This window comes from Brassica rapa, chromosome A09 (genome assembly GCF_000309985.2).
Source record: "Brassica rapa cultivar Chiifu-401-42 chromosome A09, CAAS_Brap_v3.01, whole genome shotgun sequence".
NCBI classification, from domain to species: domain Eukaryota; kingdom Viridiplantae; phylum Streptophyta; class Magnoliopsida; order Brassicales; family Brassicaceae; genus Brassica; species Brassica rapa.
In genome coordinates this window covers 22,851,411-22,861,917 of record NC_024803.2, presented here as the reverse complement: position 1 = coordinate 22,861,917, position 10,507 = coordinate 22,851,411, and positions in this window count along the sequence as shown.

Here is a 10,507-nt window from a genome sequence, read left to right as displayed (position 1 = left end):
AGTTCAATTGATAGAGCTGGACAAGAGATCGAACTGCCTGGGCGAGTTCGTCTAGTAATTGAGTGCCAGTCATAGAAACCGAACTTGTCGAGAATAAACCTAAAGTTTCTAAGTGCAAGAATTCCGAATCTAAAAATCCCCTCCATGCTCCTCGCCTAGGACTCCTTATATACTAGCTCCAAGGTCGGTTTACGCTTTTACTCTTCTGCCCTTAAGCCGTCATAGCGTAAAAATGGAGATATTCCATTTTTCCCGATTTTCACAATTCTTCAAAACTTCCGTATTTATCCGCGGAAACTTGACATTTATCCTTCCTTGTGGACCAAGCGTAAACCAGGCTGTGGTTTACGGGCTTTTGGTTAAGAAATCGCAGGATGGGCCTCGAGTCGTGTTTTAGGTCCCTTTGGGCCGTCTTCCGACTCGAAGAGTTTACTACGATTTCTTTCGACAAAGAAAGAACTTTCCGCGGTTTTCTAATCCGCGAAGTTTGATCGATGATTTAGAATAGCGGAAAGATAGACTGAGCTCGCTACGGTCTTCGGGAGATAGCATTTGAAGGTTTTGACGAGAATGCATGGACTGGTGTCATACCGATGTTCGAAAGAGCTCGGTCGCTACGCAGCGACCGAACTTTGGCTCGAGCCTATCGCTACGTAGCGACCGAGCGAGACGGACGCTCGGTCGCTACGTAGCGACCGAGCTTGGGCTCAGGCCCGGTCGCTACGTAGCGACGAGCTTGGCTCGGGCTCGGTCGCTACGTAGCGACCGAGCTTGGCTCGAGCTCGATCGCTACGTAGCGACCGAGCTGTGTGCATGCTTGGTCGCCGCATCGATCGAGCTTGGCTTGTCGCGGTCTGATTTCCATACTCGAGCTTGTCCGCGGCCGATTTGGATACATGTCCGTTGCCTTCGGACAATCGGTATTAGTGGTTCGATTGAGATTTGGACGAGATTTTTACTGCAAGGCTCTTCGTAAAGATATCTCTACGAAGAATTACTTTTCGCAAAAACGTTTATGCTGATTTTTACGGATTTCAGACATTGATTCCGTCGTGACCGATTTTGACCCCAACAGTTAGCCCCCCAGCTCGTTAGAACCATGAGTTTCTAGCGTGAGGTTCTAGCGAGTGGCTTGGCAAGTTAGGCAAGTTAGGTGAGTTAGGCGGAATTAATGGTTGAAAAGGTCTGTGGTAAGTGATCTTCTCGCTCTCCTAAAAGTAGAAAACGCGATAAGATTGGGGCTGCGCCTTATGACGGCTGCCTACGTACCCTTGTTGAAGGGATCAAGCCTTTCGTAGTTCGTCTTGGAGTTAAGGTTCTTATGACTAGTTTTCCAGTAGGACCTTTATGGTCTAGTTTTTATGTAGCGGTTATAAGGCGTGTTGCTGCCGATGGCATTTTGTATGGGTGTAGAGGGAAGACTACGAGTTGTCGTCTCGTAATCTAACTCTGTGTGAATTGCCATATCCATAATCTGTTTCAGAGTTTTCCGCAGTGTGTAAACTTGCGGGATTTTCTGAAGACGTTCGAATATTGGCAAAGAGACAAATTTTGGGATCTCGTATCAGGGTGTTTGATACTATGCCTAGAGATGTTAGAGACCAGTGCGCTGGGTTTAGGGCAAGACCTAGGTTTACTTTCGGTTTAAGGATTTTGCGGTGACTGGCCGGCTATCGTTTTTCCTGTTGCGATTTCTTCCTGATTCGTATCGATTTAAAGTCCGCGATAGGTTCTTGGCTTATACGACTTGTTTGATACGAATCGAGCATCTCTCCGGAGACCGGAAGTGCTGGACCAAAATTTCGGATTTCTTTTATAGCGCTATTATCCTTGTGTCGGATGTAAGAGAGTCATCTTCGTGAGATGGCTATGTATGTTTAGGACGTTGAGAGTTTGTTGTGATCAGCAACAAACTTAATGGTAAAAAATACCGTTTCGAGTCTTCGCGAAGAATATTTTTGAGAAAGATGTTAGTGCGTATGACTGTTTGGTCTTCCATAAAGGTGTTTTTATCGAGGAAGAAAATTTCGTCGAAGAACTAATCTTCAGGCGTCTGCGACGTCTCGCGATGCTGAAGATTTGTTATTCTTTCGTATGCTACGTTTCGTGCTTGAAATGTTCGCGGGCTTGAAGATATTTTGCGATGTTGCAAGGGTTTAGTCTTAGCCATGCGTTTGAAAAACATTCTAGTTTGACTACGAATGTTCGCAGTAAAAATTGTTGTTCATGTTTGGATGCTAATAGTTTTATTTGCGATCGAGGAATTATGACTGAGGTGTCGTGTAAATTTGTCCATGGGAACAAGCGTTTTCCTTCATAGTGCTTTGTGAAGTGTTGGCCTTCCGAGATGTATTTCGTGCATTTTTTAGGATGTTTCGTATAGCTCTAGAAGCTTTGTTACTAATTTTTCCTTACATGCCGCGTATTATGGTTAAAACGTTGCGGGCTTAAAGTGAATTGTGGAGCGTATTGAACTTGGTCAATTTTCGAAAAGTTTAGATTTTCCGTTAACCGTTTGGTTGTTAGGACTTAGTTTCGTTACGAAGAATTTATCATATGATTTCCGACTGTGGGCTATACGATAATTTATCATATCATATAACCGATTTTACGAAGGTCGTAAATCAGTGATATGTATACATATGTCAAAGTAGCATTGTTTCTGCGGGTTCTACGAGAAACGTTCCCGCTGTGATTTTGATCTTAGGTGAAAGTTGCTTGGAGTTACCCATGGAGTATTACCGAAGTTTATTTCAATACGATCTAGTCGCGGAACGTTTTTCATAGGTTTTTCGAGAGGATTCTCATGACACATTCGTTCATTGAACGAATTGGTCAACCAGAAGTGGATCTAGCTAACCATCGGGAGGAAAGTGCTCCTTTTAATGTGCACGATGCTACACATATTCTCGAGTTTTCTTCGTCGCAAATGTTTTCGATGTTTTTCCGTGACTTACTTGGTACAACGGAAACTGAAAGAAATGCTTTGGTGATTGAAGATTTCTCGTAGAAAATTTTAAAACGAAACTGGCTTTCTGAAGTCGGAAAAGGCTTCAATACTTTGGCTAATCGTCGAGTTTCAGTTTGATATTGGTACAAGTTTTCTGTACGCATGATTGCGACAAGAAATGATGTATAGTTTTTGAGATTATGTTCATGATCGTCTGGATATGTTGCTAGCGTTTAGACGAATATTAAGATTGTCGTTTGCCTATTCTTGACGATTTGCAGAAGTTTTTTGAAGTTTGGGAGTATATGAGTATAGTATACGTACCTACTCCCCCCCTTTTTTTTTACGAAAGAAAACGGTTGAACCGATACTTTGAAGGGTTGTGTACGTTTCCTCTTCTGATGTTTGGAATGATCGATAATTCGGGACGATTTATAGACGACGCTTGGACTGTGATTTGGTTGTTTTCCACGTTGACGACTTGGGATATGTCGGTTCCGAGAAAATTGCCAGAAACGAATTGGTTTTAAGACGACGTTCATGTCTCTAACTTTTTCTCTCTTTAGGAAGCGAGCTTGATATGCGTGGCGATCGTTTCTCGACTTTCGGAGAGTTAGATCGGTTTGCAAGATCTGGATGAACAATTATGGAACAATATATCAAGACAGGAAAAATCGCTTAAAACTTAGTTCGCTGGACTATCCGCCTAGTTTTTACATTCCCTAAAGTTCTATGGCAGCCTCAAAGTAATTTCCTACGAAAATTCCAAGTCTGATTTCAAAAATTTCAAGTCGGAAATACCTTAGTTCTCTCGAAGATGCAGTTTTGTCCCTTCTCAGTTTTGCGTGCTCATTTCCGTTTCCTATTCTCGTGTATGTTCGCCATTTCCGATATTGGTGTTTATCCTTTGAAACTTGACATTTATCTTCCGAACTTGACTGTTATCTTCTCCTTAGATAAGACGTCGATTTTTGTAAAAAGGTTCAACGTAATCGTATAGTTAAGGCGGCTAAGTTGTTAAGTTAACCGTTGCCGTTTTATACGATTAATCTGAATCCATGCGAGAAAATAGGTCTTTGCGGTTTTTTTTTATATCATAAAGTCTCAGTGGTAACTTCAATCGAGGCGAAACAAGAGACGTTTCGATCGAGATTCGAAAGTGAACGCAAAGATGGAGGTAGGGTGAGCAGAAACAAGCCAAGGAGTTTAAGATGAGTTTTACTTGTTTTTGTCGTAAAATCTCAACGGAAACTCCGATTGACACGAAACGAAAAGCGTTTCGATGAGAATTCAAAGGAGAACGCAAAGGAGGACCCCTTTGAGGCCTGACAGGTCGCTATAACGAGTGAGGATGTCATCTCGGTCGCTATAGCGAGTGGAAGGGAGCCGAGACGAGTCCAACTTGTTTTCGTCGTAAAATCTCAACGGAAACTCCGATTGAGACGAAACGAAAAGCGTTTCAATGAGGATTCAAAAGAGAACCCAAAGGAGGACCTTCCTGAGGCCTTACAGGTTGCTACGTAGCGACTGACGGTCTGACAGGTCGCTACGTAGCGAGTGGAAGCAAGCCAAGAAGAGTCCTACTTGTTTTCGTCGAAAAATCTCAACGGAAACTCCGATTGAGACGAAACGAAAAGCGTGGCGATGAGGATTCACAAGAGAACCCAAAGGAGGACCTTTCTGAGGCCTTACCGGTCGCTACGTAGCGACTGACGGCCTGACAGGTCGCTACGTAGCGAGTGGAAGCAAGCCAAGAAGAGTCCTACTTGTTTTCGTCATAAAATCTCAATGGAAACTCCGATTGAGACGAAACGAAAAGCGTAGCGATGAGGATTCACAAGAGAACCCAAAGGAGGACCTTTCTGAGGCCTTACCGGTCGCTACGTAGCGACTGACGGCCTGACAGGTCGCTACAAGCCAAGGAGTTAACCGTTGCCGTTTTATACGATTAATCTGAATCCATGCGAGAAAATAGGTCTTTGCGGTTTTTTTTTATATCATAAAGTCTCAGTGGTAACTTCAATCGAGGCGAAACAAGAGACGTTTCGATCGAGATTCGAAAGTGAACGCAAAGATGGAGGTAGGGTGAGCAGAAACAAGCCAAGGAGTTTAAGATGAGTTTTACTTGTTTTTGTCGTAAAATCTCAACGGAAACTCCGATTGACACGAAACGAAAAGCGTTTCGATGAGAATTCAAAGGAGAACGCAAAGGAGGACCCCTTTGAGGCCTGACAGGTCGCTATAACGAGTGAGGATGTCATCTCGGTCGCTATAGCGAGTGGAAGGGAGCCGAGACGAGTCCAACTTGTTTTCGTCGTAAAATCTCAACGGAAACTCCGATTGAGACGAAACGAAAAGCGTTTCAATGAGGATTCAAAAGAGAACCCAAAGGAGGACCTTCCTGAGGCCTTACAGGTTGCTACGTAGCGACTGACGGTCTGACAGGTCGCTACGTAGCGAGTGGAAGCAAGCCAAGAAGAGTCCTACTTGTTTTCGTCGAAAAAATCTCAACGGAAACTCCGATTGAGACGAAACGAAAAGCGTGGCGATGAGGATTCACAAGAGAACCCAAAGGAGGACCTTTCTGAGGCCTTACCGGTCGCTACGTAGCGACTGACGGCCTGACAGGTCGCTACGTAGCGAGTGGAAGCAAGCCAAGAAGAGTCCTACTTGTTTTCGTCATAAAATCTCAATGGAAACTCCGATTGAGACGAAACGAAAAGCGTAGCGATGAGGATTCACAAGAGAACCCAAAGGAGGACCTTTCTGAGGCCTTACCGGTCGCTACGTAGCGACTGACGGCCTGACAGGTCGCTACGTAGCGAGTGGAAGCAAGCCAAGAAGAGTCCTACTTGTTTTCGTCGTAAAATCTCAACGGAAACTCCGATTGAGACGAAACGAAAACCGTAGTGATGAGGATTTATAAGAGAACCCAAAGAAGGACCTTTCTGACGCCTTACTGGTCGCTACGTAGCGACTGGCGGCCTGACAGGTCGCTACGTAGCGAGTGGAAGCAAGCCAAGAAGAGTGCTACTTGTTTTCGTCGTAAAATCTCAACAGAAACTCCGATTGAGACGAAACGAAAAGCGTAGCGATGAGGATTCACAATAGAACCCAAAGGAGGACCTTTGTGAGGCCTTACTGGTCACTACGTAGCGACTGACGGCCTGACAGGTCGCTACGTAGCGAGTGGAGAGTTGGCTTGAGCTCGGTCGCTACGTAGCGACCGAGCAGTGTGCGTGCTCGGTCGCTACGTAGCGACCGAGCGGTGTGCGTGCTCGGTCTCTGCGTAGCGACCGAGCAGTGTGTGCTCGGTCGCTACGTAGCGACCGAGCGGTGTGCGTGCTCGGTCGCTACTGCTCGGTCGCTACGTAGCGACCGAGCGATGTGCGTGCTCGGTCGCTACGTAGCGACCGAGCGGTGTGCGTTCTCGGTCACTAGGTATGACAGAGCGGTGTGCGTGCTCGGTCGCTATGTAGCGACCGAGCAGTGTGCGTGCTCGGTCGCTATGTAGCGACCGAGCAGTGTGCGTGCTCGGTCGCTACGTAGCGACCGAGCAGTGTGCGTGCTCGGTCGCTACGTAACGACCGAGCAGTGTGCGTGCTCGGTCGCTACGTAGCGACCGAGCAGTGTGTGTGCTCGGTCGCTACTGCTCGGTCGCTACGTAGCGACCGAGCGATGTGCGTGCTCGGTCGCTACGTAGCGACCGAGCGGTGTGCGTGCTCGGTCGCTACGTAGCGACCGAGCGGTGTGCGTGCTCGGTCGCTACGTAGCGACCGAGCGGTGTGCGTGCTCGGTCGCTACTGCTCGGTCGCTACGTAGCGACCGAGCGATGTGCGTGCTCGGTCGCTACGTAGCGACCGAGCGGTGTGCGTTCTCGTCACTAGGTAGTGACAGAGCGGTGTGCGTGCTCGGTCGCTATGTAGCGACCGAGCAGTGTGCTTACTCGGTCGCTATGTAGCGACCGAGAAGTGTGCGTGCTCGGTCGCTACGTAGCGACCGAGCAGTGTGCGTGCTCGGTCGCTACGTAACGACCGAGCAGTGTGCGTGCTCGGTCGCTACGTAGCGACCGAGCAGTGTGTGTGCTCGGTCGCTACGTAGCGACCGAGCAGCGTGTGCGTGCTCGGTCGCTACGTAGCGACCGAGCTAGGTAATCGTTTTGTTGTGTTTCCTTTTTCCGCGATTAACCTAGGGGTTTTTCAGCGGTTTTTGGGGGAACAAGTTTTATCCTTCCGAAATGTTTTCGGAAAACGTGTTTTGGTAAAACCCTTACGCATCGAGATTTCTTTTGTTCGGTAATGAGCCAAACTTACAGGGTTTTGATAAGATTTATCGTTTCCCTTCGTGTTTACAGGGAGAAATCGCGAGCTTGTTTTAGTGCTCTTCCTGTGGCGGAAGGTCGCGACTAAGTTTTCGATTTTGTTGAAAACTACGGCGTTTGCGTAAGCGTTGGCCATAGGAGCAGTCAGTGCTGCGAGTTTGTCTTTCATATATCCAGACATCGTTTCGATTAAGCGTTTTGTGGCCATGAGTAAGAGTAATCCGTTACCCCCCCCCCCTCCTTCTAGCGCCAAACTGTGGGAACCGAAATTCACACTGTCGATTTCCGTTTAAATAAGGAAACTAGGAAAACCCTAATTTCCCAGAGGTCCCGGATCTCTGCGGTAGCCAACGACAAGTGACCAAATATATGCGGAAATTATGAAAAGATAACAAACGAGTTTAGAGAAAACAATTGATCTTATTTCGATTCCGCGTAAGAGCGTTGCGATCATTACAAGAGATCATGAAAGCTTTGGCCGCAAAGGCTGTCAGTGAGTTACTTAGTTCTAGCGGCCAAATAGCTCAAAACTAGTTGAGTCGCAGCTCGATAACGAAAGACGAAATAGATAAAAAAAAAGTTTTTGATTGATTTCGGACTGAACCTTGTTAAAGGCTGCCTACGTACCCCTTTCGAGGATCAAGCCGAACGTAGTTCAATTGATAGAGCTGGACAAGAGATCGAACTGCCTGGGCGAGCTCGTCTAGTAATCGAGTGCCAGTCATAGAAACCGAACTTGTCGAGAATAAACCTAAAGTTTCTAAGTGCAAAGAATTCCGAATCTAAAAAATCCCCTCATGCTCCTCGCCTAGGACTCCTTATATACTAGCTCCAAGGTCGGTTTACGATTTTACTCTTCTGCCCTTAAGCCGTCATAGCGTAAAAATGGAGATATTCCATATTTTCCGATTTTCACAATTATCTTCAAAACTTCCGTATTTATCCGCGGAAACTTGACATTTATCCTTCCTTGTGGACCAAGCGTAAACCAGGCTGTGGTTTACGGGCCTTTGGTTAAGAAATCGCAGGATGGGCCTCGAGTCGTGTTTTAGGTCCCTTTGGGCCGTCTTCCGACTCGAAGAGTTTACTACGATTTCTTTCGACAAAGAAAGAACTTTCCGCGGTTTCTAATCCGCGAAGTTTGATCGATGATTTAGAATAGCGGAAAAGATAGACTGTGCTCGCTACGGTCTTCGGGAGATAGCATTTGAAGGTTTGACGAGAATGCATGGACTGGTGTCATACCGATGTTCGAAAGAGCTCGGTCGCTACGCAGCGACCGAACTTTGGCTCGGGCCCTATCGCTACGTAGCGACCGAGCGAGACGGACGCTCGGCCGCTACGTAGCGACCAAGCTTGGCTCAGGCCTGGTCGCTACGTAGCGACCGAGCTTGGCTCGTAGCGACCGAGCTTGGCTCGGGCTCGGCCGCTACGTAGCGACCGAGCGAGACGGATGCTCGGTCGCTACGTAGAGACCGAGCGAGACGGATGCTCGGTCGCTACGTAGCGACCGAGCGAGACGGACGCTCGGTCGCTACGTAGCGACCGAGCTTAGCTCGGGCTCGGTCGCTACGTAGCGACCGAGCGAGACGGACGCTGGGTCGCTACGTAGCGACCGACGTTGGCTCGGGCTCGGTCGCTACGTAGCGACCGAGCGAGACGGACGCTCGGTCTCTACGTAGCGACCGAGCTTGGCTCGAGCTCGATCGCTATGTAGCGACCGAGCTGTGTGCATGCTTGGTCGCCGCATATCGATTGAGCTTGGCTTGTCCGCGGTCTGATTTCCATACTCGAGCTTGTCCGCGGCCGATTTGGATACATGTCCGTTGCCTTCGGACAATCGGTATTTAGTGGTTCGATTGAGATTTGGACGAGATTTTTACTGCTAGGCTCTTCGTAAAGATATCTTTACGAAGATTACTTTTCGCAAAAACGTTTATGCTGATTTTTACGGATTTTCAGACAATGATTCCGTCGTGACCGATTTTGACCCCAACAATAGATATATAGTAAAACACTTATATACCATGGATGAGAACGGGTCAAATCCAAGGTATATCTACTTCCCCAGACTTACCCTTTTGCTTGTCCTCAAGCAAAACATACAGGCAGTCTCTCTGAAAGAGGTTTGAAAATATTAGGGCCTTACAGATTTTAAACCATAGAAATCTTTTTCTCAACAATTTTGCAACCACATTTAAAAAGTCCTAATCACAGAAGCACACTATGCAATATCCTAGCTTAGTAACCATTTCTAAGATAACACAACTCATCAATTCACGTCTAACATCCCCTCTACTGACTTCATTTCTTAGCATAAATATAAAGTGAATGCTTTACCTTGGGAGTATCAATCATAGGATGCAAGGATTTCAGACAAGTATCTGGAGATGCAGGTAAAAGTTAGTTCCTAGTTTCTCTCTCTCTAATTTTCTCTCTTGAGTCAAAGTCTGCTTCCATTGCAGGATCAGTGACCAAGATTGGACAGGCTTCCATGAATCAAAACTTAATGGTGGTTGCCACCAAGCTCTGTTCACTTCTTTTTGACCTATATTCAAGAGTTCTTTGCGAAAGCGAGCCTTGAAGATTGCCGCCTCCAAGTCCCGTTTCGAACTCTTTTATTGGAGTCTTTATGAATCAAGCCTTAATGGTTTTAGCCACCAAGTCCTAAGTAAACAATTGATCTTATTTTTTTTTGTTATTATTATTATTATTTTTTTTAAATAACTAACTATTCAAGGATCGAAATTTAGAGAGAAAATGTGATAATAATCTACACAAGGCGTTACCTTCCAGACATGTCTGAAGAATCCGATCTCATGTATACCAAGCCCCAAGACAAGCGGTTATGTCAGGTTTAGTGTTGGAAATCAGCTTTGGTTACTTCATACGTTCAAGGCAAGTGTGTAGTTGATAGGTTGATCTGCTTTAGCATCTATAGTGCTATCGCAATCAGTAAATCGAAAATGGTGCTAAAGATTTGTTAGATATTCAAGTTTAAATCAATATAAGATTATAGTCCCTATTTTCAATAGCTAAGCATAATTTATTAAAATTCTTTTTATATAAGAATAAAATAAATTATATCAGTAAATCTCCTCCCAGACTTAAATTACACTGTCCCAGTGTAACTCAGCTGGAGTCATGATGGAATAATTCATAGGTATGAAATGTAACAAGTAAGGAAGATATATCTGACCGGTTTACATATCGATCGATGGGAAAATGTTACATCG